Raw genomic sequence first — 13,795 nt, forward strand, 5'->3', positions numbered from 1 at the left:
ACCCTGGGAAGCAGGCAGGGAGTGGGGTGAGGCCGAGGGGAGGGGAGGGGAGAGGAGCAGAGCCAGGGGGAGGAGACTGAGCTGAAGATGGGGAGGCTGGGGGAGGCCGAAGCCAGGCGGGGGAGGAGAGATGCTGGTGAGGCCCGGAGAGGGCGAGAGGAATACAAAGAAAGAGGTGCAGGGGTGAGAGCTAAGGAGGGAGGAGATGCTGCTGGAGAGGGAGGGAGACCCATTCTGGGGTTGGTGAGGGATAGCAAGGAGGAGAGAAGCAGGGGAGGAGAAGGAGGGAGGAAGAAATAGATATGGAGAATGAGCACAGTAAGGGCTGTGAAGGGAGAGAGAGAGCTCTGCACAGGGAAGGGCAGGCATGGGCATAACAATCCCGGCAGGAAGAGCCCTAGCAGAGGCAGGAGGGCCGGAAGGGGTATTTATAGGGCTCTGGGGAGGATGAACCTGCCAGCTGCTTGGACTGAAGCCAGGGAGCCTTTGGGCGTGGATGCTTGTGTCTACTGAGTCCACCATCCTCCCTAAGAAAATGCTGCAGGGGAACCAGGAGGCTCCCCCACCTGCACTTTCTGGGGGAGCTTGAAATGCAGCCTAGCCAGGAAGTCTGGCCCCAGCAGTGCTTTCCCAGGCCTTGCCGTCCTCCACCCCCCACCAACTCCTTCTCCCTGGGTTGTCCCTCTGAGAAGGAGGGGTGGCATGAGGAGTATATTGTTTGTGAATGGGGAACAGAAGGTCATGCCTGGAGGGACCGTAAAAATCCTGTGGGTTTGGGGTTTGGAGTCAGCTCTTTTGCAAATCTAGAGGCAAAGACGCATAGGCATCTTTGGGTGGACCCTTATTGCCTAGGCCTCCTTCAGCCTGCACCCATCCCCAACCCCTCACCAGAGGGGCGGCACATCCTGGGCCTTGCTGTTTACAGACAGAAGTAGGCACAGACTGGCTTCCCGGCCCCTCAGCTTACTTACATGCTGCCTCCTCACTGCCGCTAAGCATATGGGAAGGAGGTCGCTGTCCAATGACACACCACGGGGTGAATAGTCAAATGCACTCAATTGCTTTTATTTTCATACAACGTCTGGTCCACCCCATCCTTTTACAAAGAAGAGAACTGAGGCCCACAGGGGAAAGTCACTCACCAGAGGCCACACAGCAGAGGTGGCAGAGCTCAGATTAGAACACTAGACTTCAGTTTTGAGCCTCGTAATTCCTCCCAAGAGTCCATGTACTTGGGAACCTCCCTTAGACTCAGGAGCTCCATTTTGAGTAGCGTGGTGAAATAAAGAGCATGAGGTTTGGCATAAAAAGGAATTTCCCTTGCACTTTGTTTTCCTAAAGGTGGATGTGAGGTTGGAGAAACATGTAAATTTTAAGCCTCCTGGTCAGGGACCACATCTTCTAAGTGCTTAGCATGGAACAGGGCATCTATGGGCCCACTTGGGACAAGACTGGTGGTAGAGAAGACCTTCTTTCCTTCCTTCCTCCATTTCTTCATTCACCCAACATTTATATAGTTTACTGTGTACCAGGCATGTTTCCAGGGGCTGGAGATGAACCCTGTGAACACTGTGGTGCCTGCCCTCACAGAGCTTACTATCTAGTAGAGAAGACAGACAACCAACAAGCAATTCTAGTGTCATTAGTGCTATGACAGGTTCATGGGATAGAAACAGGGAATAGGGATGGGATCTAACTGAGGCTGGCTTCCCAGGGAAAGAGGCACTTAAGATGAATCCAGAAGGGAGTTCTGGGACAGACCCAGCTGCATCAGGTCGCTCACCCCTAGATATTCAGGCCTGCCTTCTCGACACAGTGCCTTGTCCTACTCAGTCCCTAAGATCCCCTTTTTCCCCAAGAAAGGAGGAAAACAAGAAAAGAAAAACCAAGTTACGGGCCTGGGGAGACCTGTGCCCAGTTCTTTAGGGAGGAAGGGTGGCAGGGGTAACTGGAAGGTGGGAGTGATGCCTTGTTGGTGGAGTGACTCCACGTGGAATTCTAAGTTGCAAGTCAAGCTGTGGGGTCAGATGAAGCCCTGAAGAAGTCGCTGATGGAACTGCCCTGGAACACGTGGGACACACGGCCCCAGCCCCCAGGCCTTCCTGGGGAGGCAGCCTTCCAGCCCCTGTCTGGTCTGTCTCTACAGGTCCTATAATCTCTTCTCTTAGGAAAGAGGGTGCACTGGTTTGTTTCACCACAAGTTACCAATGTCTGGCGGTCATAGAAAAGGGAACCAACATGACGAGGGGCAGCTCTGCGCTCGGAGCCAGCAGTGTTTGGCTTTCCACGTGCATTGCTTCATTCAGTCCTCACAACAGAACTGAAACTGTGAGCAGTCCAGGCTGGAAGCCAAGAGCTGGGCTTTCAAAGCTGGACAGACCTCTGTCTGAATCCTGACTCTACTGCCCTCTCGCTGGGTAAACCTGACACATTCGCTAACTTTTCTGGGCTGCAGTTTGCATGTCTCTAAGATGGGAATACCGTAACCTACTGCAGAACTTATTGTGAGGGTTGAAATGACCATGGATGAATAGTTTGTGATAATATATGGTGGGAAACCACTTGGCAAAGCACCTCATGCCTAGTAAATGGCCAGTAAATGGTGGTTGAAAATTAGGTCGGCATCATGCCAGTTTTATAGGTGAGGAATCTGACACCCAAAGTTAATCTGCTCAATGTTGCAGAGCTAATATATGGCGTCCTTGGAGTTGAATGTATATCAGACTCCCAAGTTGGCATACTTTAATAAATGTAATTTTTGGGGCCTATTTATAAAAGTAAAACATGCTCATTGTAGAATTAGGAAAATAAAGCACAATATTAAGAATAAAAATCACCTATACTCTCACTGCATAATGAATACTTTGGTGTATTTTCCTATAGTCTTCTCTTCTATGTACTTTCTATTTAACATAATTAGTTAAATGCTGCATATACAATTTTGTATCCTCCTTACTTGCTTTGCCTCATATTGTAAGCATTTTTCCATTTCATTAAAACATTCTTGAATTTTTAATGGCTGCATAATATTCCACTGTTTGGACGCAGCATAATTTGTTTAACGATTCTCGCAAAGCACTTTTATGCCGTTTGCACAGTTTTTGCTATTAAAAATTAACATCTTTTATACAGATCTTTGAATCTCTGATGCTTTCTTTTAAAAATGTTTTATCATAGAAAATTTCAAACATGTACCAAAGTAGACAAAAAATAAAATAAAGAACGCCCATGTACCCATCAGCCAGCTTCACCAATGATCACTTTGGACTAATTTTGTTTTCTCCTCTGCCATTTATTTCAAATTCCAGGTATCATGTTATTTCAGTCTATTGATTTCTTGAAGTTGGATTCTTTTTTTTTCGGTAAGGAAGATTGGCCCCAAGCTAACCTCTGTTGCCAATCCTTCTCTTTTTGCTAGAAGAAGATTGTCACTGACCTAATATCTGTGCCAGTCTTCCTCCACCATGCCTGTGGGATGCCACCACAACATGGCTTGATGAGCGGTGTGTAGGTCCATGCCAGGGATCTGAACCCATGAATCCTGGGCTACCGAAGCAGAGGGCATGAACCTAACCATTACGCCACTGGGCCAGCCCCTATGGATTCTTAACAGTAGAATTACTGGATCAGAGGACAGAGACACTTTGTAAGATTTTGGATTTATTTTGCTAGAATCACTTCCAGAAAGGTTGTACAAACTTATACACTCATCAATTGCACTTGAGAGTGTTGGTCTTATTGCATCCTGACCTGCATTGACCTTTAGTTGTAACACGCACACACACACACACACACACACACACACACACACACCCCTTTTGCCAGCTTGGCAGGTGAAAAGTGCTTTCTTCATATACATTTGTTTGACTGATTGCTGGGCTTGTACTGAGAAGGCACTGGTGACTACGTTGGAGCAGAATCTCCTGAAGAACCCCTAGGAAATGTGCTGATACCTCCTGGGGACTCCATTTGGGGCCTGTGGGGTGGGGAGTTCATCTTCCAGCTGTGCTGGGAGCAGCTAGCTTCCCACAGCCGCCAGAGCAGAGAGCAACTTGGAAAGATCTCCTGCTTCATCCATGGGCAGCCACCAGGGGGCAGGATGGGGCCAGAGAGCCTAACGGTGGGAGTGAGGGTAAGAATGGCCGCAGCCAGACTGCATTTCCTCTGTCTGGCCACTGCCGGCTGGACACGCATCTCCCCTTTGCTCCTCAGATCATGATTCCAGAATGTTCTGTCCTGCTGTCCTGCCCTGCCTGACCACCCCCGCCTCTCACTGCTTCCAGGTTTGGCTTGCTTAAAAGGGAACGGGTGTTGGAGAACTCGGTTCTCTACCCTCTTCGTGGGACAGGACTCACTATGTAGCAGGATTTTTAACCTGAGGTCCATGGACTGTGGGACTCAAGGACGGGCCTTAGGGACTGTGAATCCTCTGAAAATGGGCAAATGGGGCATGGATATCCATTTTTCCCTCTGGGGAGAAGACAGTAAATTTTGTGAGATTCTGAAAGGAGGATCCACGCTCCCAAAGTCCAGTATCTTCTGGTACCTCCCCCTCCCTCCTAAGCCCATCTACTTCCTATGGTGGCTGCGAAGGGAGCAGCTTGGTGTTGGAAACAGGGCGATCTTGGTGGCTAGGCTAAGGGATTGGGCCTTCAGCATCCTCCAAAGATGCTCAGAGAAGGAGCCTGGATCTTCCCTGGGTGGGACGGGTGGAGAAGGGGAAGTGGGCAGTACTCTACCACCTGCACAGACAATGGGGTGCTACTAGATTTGGGTGCACATATGTGTGGTTTAAATGACTGGCTCGGGGAGCAGAGGGGACGGGGAAGGCACTCTGATCCCCGGCCGGAGGTCTTGGTGCCTGTACCTCTGAGCCATGGGTGGTGGGAGCAGTAAGATGCCCAAGAGGGAGAGACACCAGCCAGTCTACTTTCTAGTCAGGCACTGCTCAGTCTTATTTCACCACAGTTTGCTCTAAGTCGTAGCCCCTGTGCACGTGTGGCTGGGCGGTGGGGTTAGGATTTCCGGATTCTCAGAGCAGTGTAGATTGGCCCTAGGGCAGAAAGAGGAGCTGGGGGCTTGCAGAGGCTGAGAGTCAAGGCTAGAGGCATCCAGCACAACAGATTTGAAGGAAAAAGCCTGAGCATTCCTGAATCCTCTACTAGTCCTCTGGTTTCTCTCCTAACAATGGTTTATATTTGTACGTAAAGATAACCTGAAGATACAGCCAATTGCGATAGGTACCCACATCCCTGTTTGGCAGCTGCATGAAGAGAAGGAGGCAGCCAGAGACTTAGTGATTCAACTACAATTATCACACGTATGTGAATACAGGACACTCGGCTTTAGGCTTCTTAGTTTCTTTTTTTTATTTTTTATTTATTTTTATTTTTATTCTTTTGAGGAAGACTGGCCCTGAGGTAACTACTGCCAGTCCTCCTCTTTTTTGCTGATGAAGCCTGGCCCTGACCTAACATCCGTGCCCATCTTCCTCTACTTTATATGTGTGACACCTACCACAGCATGGCTTGCCAAGCAGTGCCACGTCCGCACCCGGGATCTGAACCGGTGAACCCCAGGCCGCCAAAGAGGAACGTGTGAACTTAACCGCTGTGCCACCGGGCCAGTCCCTAGGCTTCTTCGTTTCTGATGCTGCCTCTGGACTCAATAGTTCACCCATCTTATTTTCCAGGGTGGAATTTCACCTCGTGCGGCTGTAACTTGCAACTTCTCACGGAACCTCCTTATTAAATGGGAAATTAGCACATGTTAAAGACAGATAAACATCTAATTGGCTCTTTCTCTCTGATGCAAACAGAAAAATTGAAAAAATATTTTGAAAGTGACATCTTCAAAGAAAAATGAGAACGACTGTTCAACATGCTGTGTGCCAAGGATAAATGCAGGGAGATTTCCATATCTGTGAAATTCCCTTCCAGGTAAAGACGCTTCTCATTCTGCCCCATGGAGCTGGCAGGTCCCCACCCCTTCCCTCCCTTGCCCTGTGAGATCCCTCCTTCCAGACATGGCCACCACGGACTCAGTTCCTGCTGTCTACCCTCCAGGTCCCCCTGGGCAAGGCTGCTGTTGGTAACCACAGAGACCAGGACATGTCCTTGCACAGTGTTAGGTGGGAGAACAAGGGCGTTCACACCATGAGGTTAGCCCCCAGCCCCACACTTCCCAACCAAGTCTGTTTGCACAAGCACATTTACCTGTCCAATCTGTTATTTGATTGACAGCTGTCCAACAGCCCTGGAATAGGCGGTGGTGGTGCAGGCCGATCGTCATGTGAGACCCGGAGAAGACCGGGTGGATCTCACCCCCAGCAAGGACTGAGCAGCCAGCATGTCCCCCGTCCCGTGGTGTGGGAGATACAAAGGGAACTATGACTCCTGACAGCTTCCCACAGCGAGTGGCTCCTGAGCTGCCTCACTGAGGTGCACCAGGTGTCCTCCTGTCAGCCCTGGGGTGCTTGACAATGAGGCAGCCTCGGAAGAGAGCAGCACGAGGCCCTGGATTCTTTTTGTTTTGCAGCTTAGGTGGGCGATAACAGCACTAATGACTGACTTTCACTGAAGGCTTTCTGTGTACCATTCTCTGTGCTAAGTTCTGTCTCATTTCATCCTCGCCATAACCCGCCAAGACTGCCACTATTATCCCCATTTCACAGATGAGAACACAGGGCATTAGTAAGGTTGGTCACTATGTCCTAGGTTAGTGGTTGTCAAACTTTAAGCATGCAGCAGAATCACCTGGAGAGCTTGATCACACATAGTGTGTGGGACCTCATCCCCAGAGTGTGAATCAGAAGTGTGGGGAGGGGCCCAAGAATTTGCACTTCTTTTTTTTTTTCTAAAGATTGGCACCTGAGCTAACAACTGTTGCCAATCTTCTTTTTTTTTTTTTTTCTGCTCTATCTTCCCAAACCCCCCGTACATAGTTGTATATCTTACTTGCAGGTCCTTCTAGTTGTGGGATGTGGGATGCTGCCTCAGCGTGGCCTGATGACTGGTGCCATGTCCGCGCCCAGGATCCAAACCCTGGGCCGCCGCAGCGGAGTGCGCGAACTTAACCACTCGGCCACGGAGCCAGCCCCCTGCATTTCTTTTCTTTTTTCTTTTGAGGAAGATTAGCCCTGAGCTAACTATTACCAATACTCCTCTTTTTGCTGAGGAAGACTGGCCCTGAGCTAACATCCATGCCCATCTTCCTCTACTTTATATATGGGACGCCTACCACAGCATGGCTTTTGCCAAGCGGTGCCATGTCCACACCCAGGATCCGAACCCGCGAACCCCGGGCCACCGAGAAGCTGAACGTGAGAACTTAACTGCTGTGCCACTGGGCCAGCCCCCAGAATTTCCATTTCTAATAAGTTCTCAGGTAAGGCTGATGCTGCTGGACCAAGGACCTCACTTTAGAACCACTGTCCGAGGCCACACAGCTATCAAGTTTAGAATCCTGTCTTTAGAGCAATTCCTTGGGTCTCTAAAGCCTGTGTTTTTTTTTTCTTCTCCCCAAAGCCGCCCACTACGTATTTGCATATTATAGCTGCAAATCCTTCTGGCTGTGCTATGTGGGACGCCACCTCAGCATGGCCTGATGAGCAGTGCCACGTCAGTGCCCTGGATCCCAACCGGCGAAACCCTGGGCCACTGAAGCAGAGCCCGTGATCTTAGCCACTTGGCTGCGGAGCTGGCCCCCTAAAGCCTGTATTTTTTAATCACTGCTTGTACTGCCTCATTACAGACTTTTCCATGGAGATTTCCCCAAACTCTGCCCTTAAGAGAGATGAACTGGGTGAGGAGGGCAACCAGTCTCTTTTCACTCACCCAAATCACGCCCATGGCTTTCTCCCCGTCTGGGAAGACTTGTTCCAGCCTCCCATCTCTTTTTCCTTGTGGCCGTGTCACCCTGTCAGGAGCTCTGCCTAACACCTCCACCCCATCCTCCCCTCTGCCCTTGACTCTGGGGGCCGTCTTTGTCCTCCCCAGCAGAGGGAAGAGTGACAGTCTCATTGGTATGGCTTCCAGGCCATGTGGCCCCTGGCCTCACTGTGATCCCGTTGCTCTGGGGCTCCTTCATGCCTCCAGGTCTGATCTTGGCTTCATGCTCCAGACCACAAAGTGATCGAGGACCTGCCATGGGGTCCCTGATGGGGACCCCCAGACCTCTCTTGTGCTGACCACCTGCTTATTGGATCTGGGGACAGGTGTCCCTTCCTACTTGGGTCAACACCCTGTTTGTGCTAGGGCACAAGCTACCCTGAATATGTCAGAGTGACTGGACGTTCATCCCCTGGGGTGTATGGCTAAGGTCATAATCCCATCCTTGGAGATGGGCTGCCCTTCACCTCCAGTCACCCTTGTGTCCCTTTGTGGATAAGCTACAGGAAAAGGAGAATAAATTAACTTTTAATCCCAGCACCCCTGCCCTGCCAGAGCAAAGTCTTGGGGCGGGAGTGAGGGGGCAGTGTGACCTTGTTGTATAGCAGAGAGCACCATGCAGGCAGAATGTGAATGCTGGGACCCAGACACCACATCCAGCAGCTCCAGTGCCCAGTAATGTTACTGTAGAAAGGGCATCATCTGCTCACAGCGAGACAAAAGCCAATCGTCAAGAGGCAAGCTGGTGGCAGAGAAAGGATGTTTTATTACAGCTTGTTAGCCAGAGGGAAGATGGCTGACCAATGCCCAAAAGAACCATCTTAAGGTGGGCACAGAATCTTGAAGCAGTTATATAGGCCAGTGGGCTATAGGGGAGGGGGTTAGGAATGTAACACCAGAGGGTTACAGACTGGGAGTCGCCACACCCGATCTTTCAGTTTTCATTGATGATGACTATCAGCATAGACTCTCTGTTCAGGGGTCATCACATTCCTAAGAAACTCAAAAGAATGAAGTTATCGTCTTATGGTAGCTGGGAGGTACACGCACAAGCAGACATCGTAAAATCTACAGAGCAGGTAGATCTCCTGGCGGGTGCTTATCCAGCTGGGTTAGTTAAGCAGAGGTCATTCAAAGTGACAATATGGTGTCTTTTCTACAATACAGCTTCCCTTACGTCAGCCTTGTGTTGAGCCGGTATCAGTAAGGCTTCCACTGCAGAAAGCCTCTGTTTCATCTTTAATAAATCGAGCATTAGATTGAGCACATTAGAAGCCCAAGTGACTCATTTCTATTTCTGGCCTTCAGACACCAGTGACAGTGGTGACCTCAGGCTGTGGACAAGAAGGATGGTCTAAGGGTTCGTAGCAATGGGATGGGCTGCAAATGCTACCCAGAAGACCCCTGAACAACTCTGGAAAGACTCTGACAGTTTTCGCCATGACTGATGACACGCCAGTCCCTCTGGTCCTTGCCCCTGGTTCAGATTTGATTTCTGGGCTTTTGTCTCCATGAGCTTACCCTTGAATAGCCCCCTCTTTGTCCCATTCAGAACACAGGAATCGTCCCATTCCTGTTCCCAAGCAGAACAGAGGAATCACTTCCTACAGCAGCTCTGGAATTTCTTACGCTGTCTGATCTGTGGTTGTGCTGCCCCCACCCCCTCGTGTAGGCTCTAGAGGACAGGAGCCCCTTTCCAGTGCTCAAAAAGCCTGACAAGGAGCAATCAGAAGCGAAGGCTGTCACCTGACCCCGTGGGCTGCTAGCTCCTTCCCAGGTCCCATTAGGCCACCAGAGCCTGGATTTCTGGACTTGTTCTGAAATTCAAAACTCAAGCTGCTCCAGCAAATCACCACCCTGGAGAGGAGGAGGCAGGCAGGGAGAGCAGGGATGGGGCGTGGGGGCTGCAGAACTGTGGTGGGAGCTGGGGACTCTTCCTTATGCTAGGCTCAGGCATGGGAATCCGGTGCAGGTGCAGGAAGGAGAGGAGATGGTGGTGGGAGGGGAACAAGGAAGCCTGGAAGCACTAGAGGCTGGGGCGGGCCTCTGGCAGTTGTGGGAAAAGGAAAAGGGAAAGTGCGGGCCATCCCACCTTGGAAAGCATTCATGCTAATTAATGCCGTTATCTGATGGTGTTCTGGGACCCTGAAGGCAGAGGTAAGTCACTTGACATTCAACTTTCTAGTAACCCATCCCCTCCTCACCACAGACACAACTTCAGTGTTAGGCTTGACCATGACCACAGGCTCTGCACAGGCCACCAGGGCCCTTGAAGAGGCTGCAGGGGGCTCTGCCCTTTAGCATGGGTGTCTGAGCAGGTTCTGGAGTCTGTAGTTTGTGGGTCTTTGGAAAAGTTGCATAACCTCTCTGAGACTCAGTTTTCCTTTTTGTTGAATCAGGTGCAGTCATAAATCACAGGTTGTGAAGAGATTTATTTATTTATTTATTTTTAACTTTTTTTTAAAGATTTTATTTTTTTCCTTTTTCTCCCCAAAGCCCTCCAGTACACAGTTGTATATTCTTTGTTGTGGGTCCTTCCAGTTGCGGCATGTGGGACGCTGCCTCAGCGTGGTCTGATGAGCAGTGCCATGTCCGCGCCCAGGATTCGAACCAACAAAACACTGGGCCGCCTGCAGTGGAGAGCGCGAATTTAACCACTCGGCCACGGGGCCGGCCCCAGGTTGTGAAGAGGTTTAAATTGCACCGCCTGGGACAGTACCCGGCAGAGTGTGTGCCACCAGTAGCTTTTGGACCTGGCTTCCCCTCGTCCCTTCTTCCAGCTCCAGGTAGTTGGGGGTTGTGGTGCTACCAAGCGGCTCTGCCACAGTTTCTGGGCCGAGAGCCTTGTCGCCAGCCACTGTGGTCTCTCAGAGCCTTTGGCTGTTGTGTCCAGACCCCAGGACTCTGCCTGGGCTTCTGGAGCAAGAGACTGGATGCAGAGCCACAGATCCCTTGGGAATCCTCAAGGCTGGTGTCATTGACTGGTTCCAAGGAACTCAAGGGTGGGTTTGGATATTTTAACTGTTTTTCCAAATGGTTCTTTTTCCTTTTGTTATGTTAAGGAGATGCAACCATTAACCACCCTGAACCTGACCAAGCCCCACTGGAGAGCTCTGCCCATGACCTTGGCCTTATTTTTAATGCTAAGATCTCTCCAGGAGGAGCTTAGGCCTTGTTACTGAAACCTGCAGTGTCTGTGGAAGCATGTTTTCCAGCTGAGCCAGCTCAAGCGATACCCACCTCTCCCTTTTGAATATTCACTCCCCATCTGAAAGAAATGTCCCTGCTTCCCTTTGTTCGGGGACACCATGACTCTGGAAATGATTCCTCATGGTCTCCTATTTGCCACAAACATACTTTACTTTGTGAGACAACTACTTCTGGTGTAGAGTCTGATTTAACTCGCCAGGAGGGAACCCACTTTGGTTTCGGTAGCAGAAGGTATCATGGCTCTTCCTAGTCCTCTAATCATCGGCCTTTTCTCCGTCTTCCTCCTTTCTCAGCTTCTCCAGCTTCCTTCTCTCTCAGCAGCCATGGCAGCTGCTCACTTCTTCCTGAACTTCTTTTTCCTTCGGTTTCAAGATGCTCCTGGTTTGCCTTCTACCTCTCTGACTCCTCCTTTTTGGCTTCCTTTTCCTCTTCTCATCCCTAAAATGGAAGGATTTCTGTGTCAGTGTGGGTCCAGCCAGGAAAACAATTCTATGCAAGGCATTTCAAACAGAGGGATGTGTATAGGGAAGAGGGTACCCCTGTGTAGGAGGGTGGGAAGACCAAATGGAGGCGTCACAGTGACCAGATATAGTAACTACAGGAAGCACTTCTACCCCAGGGCTGGAGGAACAGAGTGAACAGGTGGTGTCACCAGAACCTCTAAGCTCAGAGGAGTAGCCCCCCATGGCTCTTGTTCAGACCTCCAAATGGGGACGGACACACCGTGACTGGTGTGTGGGCCTCTGGGGGTGGGAACGGCACGGCCAATGCTGGTATCTCCAGGAGGTGCGGTTCAGCAGCTGCTGGGCGACTGAAGAATTGGGAGGTCAACGCGGGGCCCACTACAGCCCATCAGCCAAATCGGCTGCCACCTGTTTCTCTGTGGCCTATGGGCTAAGGATGTTGTGTTACATTTTTAAATGGTTGAAAAAAAGAAAAAAGAAAAAATCTGTCATGACACATAAAAAATATTAAAAAAAATCCAAACTTTAGTGTCCATAAGTAAAGTTTTACTGGAACACGGTCACACTTGTTCACCTGTGTATTGTCTGTGGCTGCTTTCACGCTGCCATGGCAGAGTGGAGTGGCTGTAAGAGAGACCAGAGAGCCCGCACAGCCTAGACTATTTAATATCCCTCCCTTTACAGAAAGAATTTGCCGATCTCTGGACTAGAGTCCTCCTGAAGTGACCCTGACAGGAGCTGGAAACAGGAAGGCAGTTCCTTCTTTCACCCAACTTTATTCAGGCTCTCACTGGCAGAATTTAATAGGAAGCTGGCAGGCAAGAGTCTTGGAAAGGTCATTTGCAGACCAGCATCCCAGAATAGGGTGGCTATAGTGCTGAGAGACAACAGGTGAATACCAGCACAATTTCCAAGCATTTTACCTTGGCCTCTTCCTCTCCTGTCTGTGTATTTTCTCCCTTAGCAACCCCATCCACACCCATGGCTTCAATAGTCACATCTCCACAGACAATACCCAAATCCCATGCGTGGACTTCTCAGACTGACATTTCTAGCTGCCAGCTGGGCAACTCCAATTAGAAGCCTTACCTTCATCTCAAAACCATGGTATCCAATAGGTGGAATTCATATTTCCTTTCAAACTCCTTCCTTCTCCTCTGTTCCCCATTTCTGTTGCTGACACCACCCTTCTCCCATAGAATAGGCTAGAACCAAGCCCTGACTCCATGTTTGGATCCAATCTCCTGCCTCCTACATCAAAGCAACCAGAAAGACTGAGTCCTTCTTTGCAAGACTTTGTTACTGTTTCCTTTGTTCTCTTCCAGAACCACCCTCTGGATTGAGCCATCTTTACCTCTTGCCTAGACTATAGATTTGGCCTTAGAGTGGGTGGTACCCCACACATGTCTCAATCCAACTCGTCCCACACATAGTTAACAGACAACCTTCTGACCCACTATGTTCAAAGGTCCTCCCAGCTTCTCCTTTTATGGGTTGGCTAGACCTTTAAAGCTTTCCAGAGTCCACATAACCACAATTTGTTTTCCATTTTCTCTGTTTCCATTGCTTCCTTTTCTGTACTTTCATATACACCCTGTTCTCCCAGGTTCTGTGCACTTTATGCTCTTCCCTCTGCCAGGAATGGCTCTGTTACTTGTAAGCATAGGTTCTGCTACGAGTGATGGAAAACCCAGTGCAGGGATCCCCTTTGACTCTTTATCACTTCCTGCAGCTTCTGCACAAGCTGAGGGTCTGGGGCAACCTTTAGCCGAACTGGGGAGGAAGAATGAAAGCCTGGTCCCTTTGTCTCAAATTAGGACCAACGCTGAGGTGTAATTTGCACTCAGAGCTCCCCTTCGGGATCAGGCTGCGGCTGGGCCTTTGCTGAGAGCACATCCGTGTCCACTTCCCCTGCTCTGTGTTGCCTTCCACGTTCCCTTACTGGTTTCTCCTGGGAGCGTTTGTATAATAAATCTCTTGCAAATGATGGCCTGTCTCGGGATCTGCTTCTAGCAACCCCAAGCTAAGACACTAACGTAACAGCGGCTTACACACAATTGCAGTGGGCCTCATACGGTGTCTTCATGATCGTCAAGGACCCAGACTGCTTCAGCATCGTAGTCCAGCATTCTCAACATGTGGCTTCCTCTTGAGGTCAGAGATAGCTGTGCCAACTCCAGTCATTAAGTTTACATTCCAGCTAACAGGAGGGAGAACAGAAGCGGTGGTGGT

General features: G+C 50.0%; 1 protein-coding gene across 1 annotated transcript in view; it reads right to left on the reverse strand.

The window, feature by feature from the left end:
* Window positions 1-373, reverse strand: part of JPH4 (junctophilin 4) — an 8,918-nt gene extending 8,545 nt beyond the window's left edge. The window contains exon 1 of the mRNA XM_023622542.2: window positions 1-373. This exon is cut by the window's left edge and continues 636 nt beyond it. The gene's annotated coding sequence lies outside the window, so the exon portion shown is untranslated.
* Window positions 374-13,795: the final 13,422 nt, after the last annotated feature.

Source organism: Equus caballus, chromosome 1 (assembly GCF_041296265.1).
Source record: "Equus caballus isolate H_3958 breed thoroughbred chromosome 1, TB-T2T, whole genome shotgun sequence".
Lineage (NCBI taxonomy): Eukaryota > Metazoa > Chordata > Mammalia > Perissodactyla > Equidae > Equus > Equus caballus.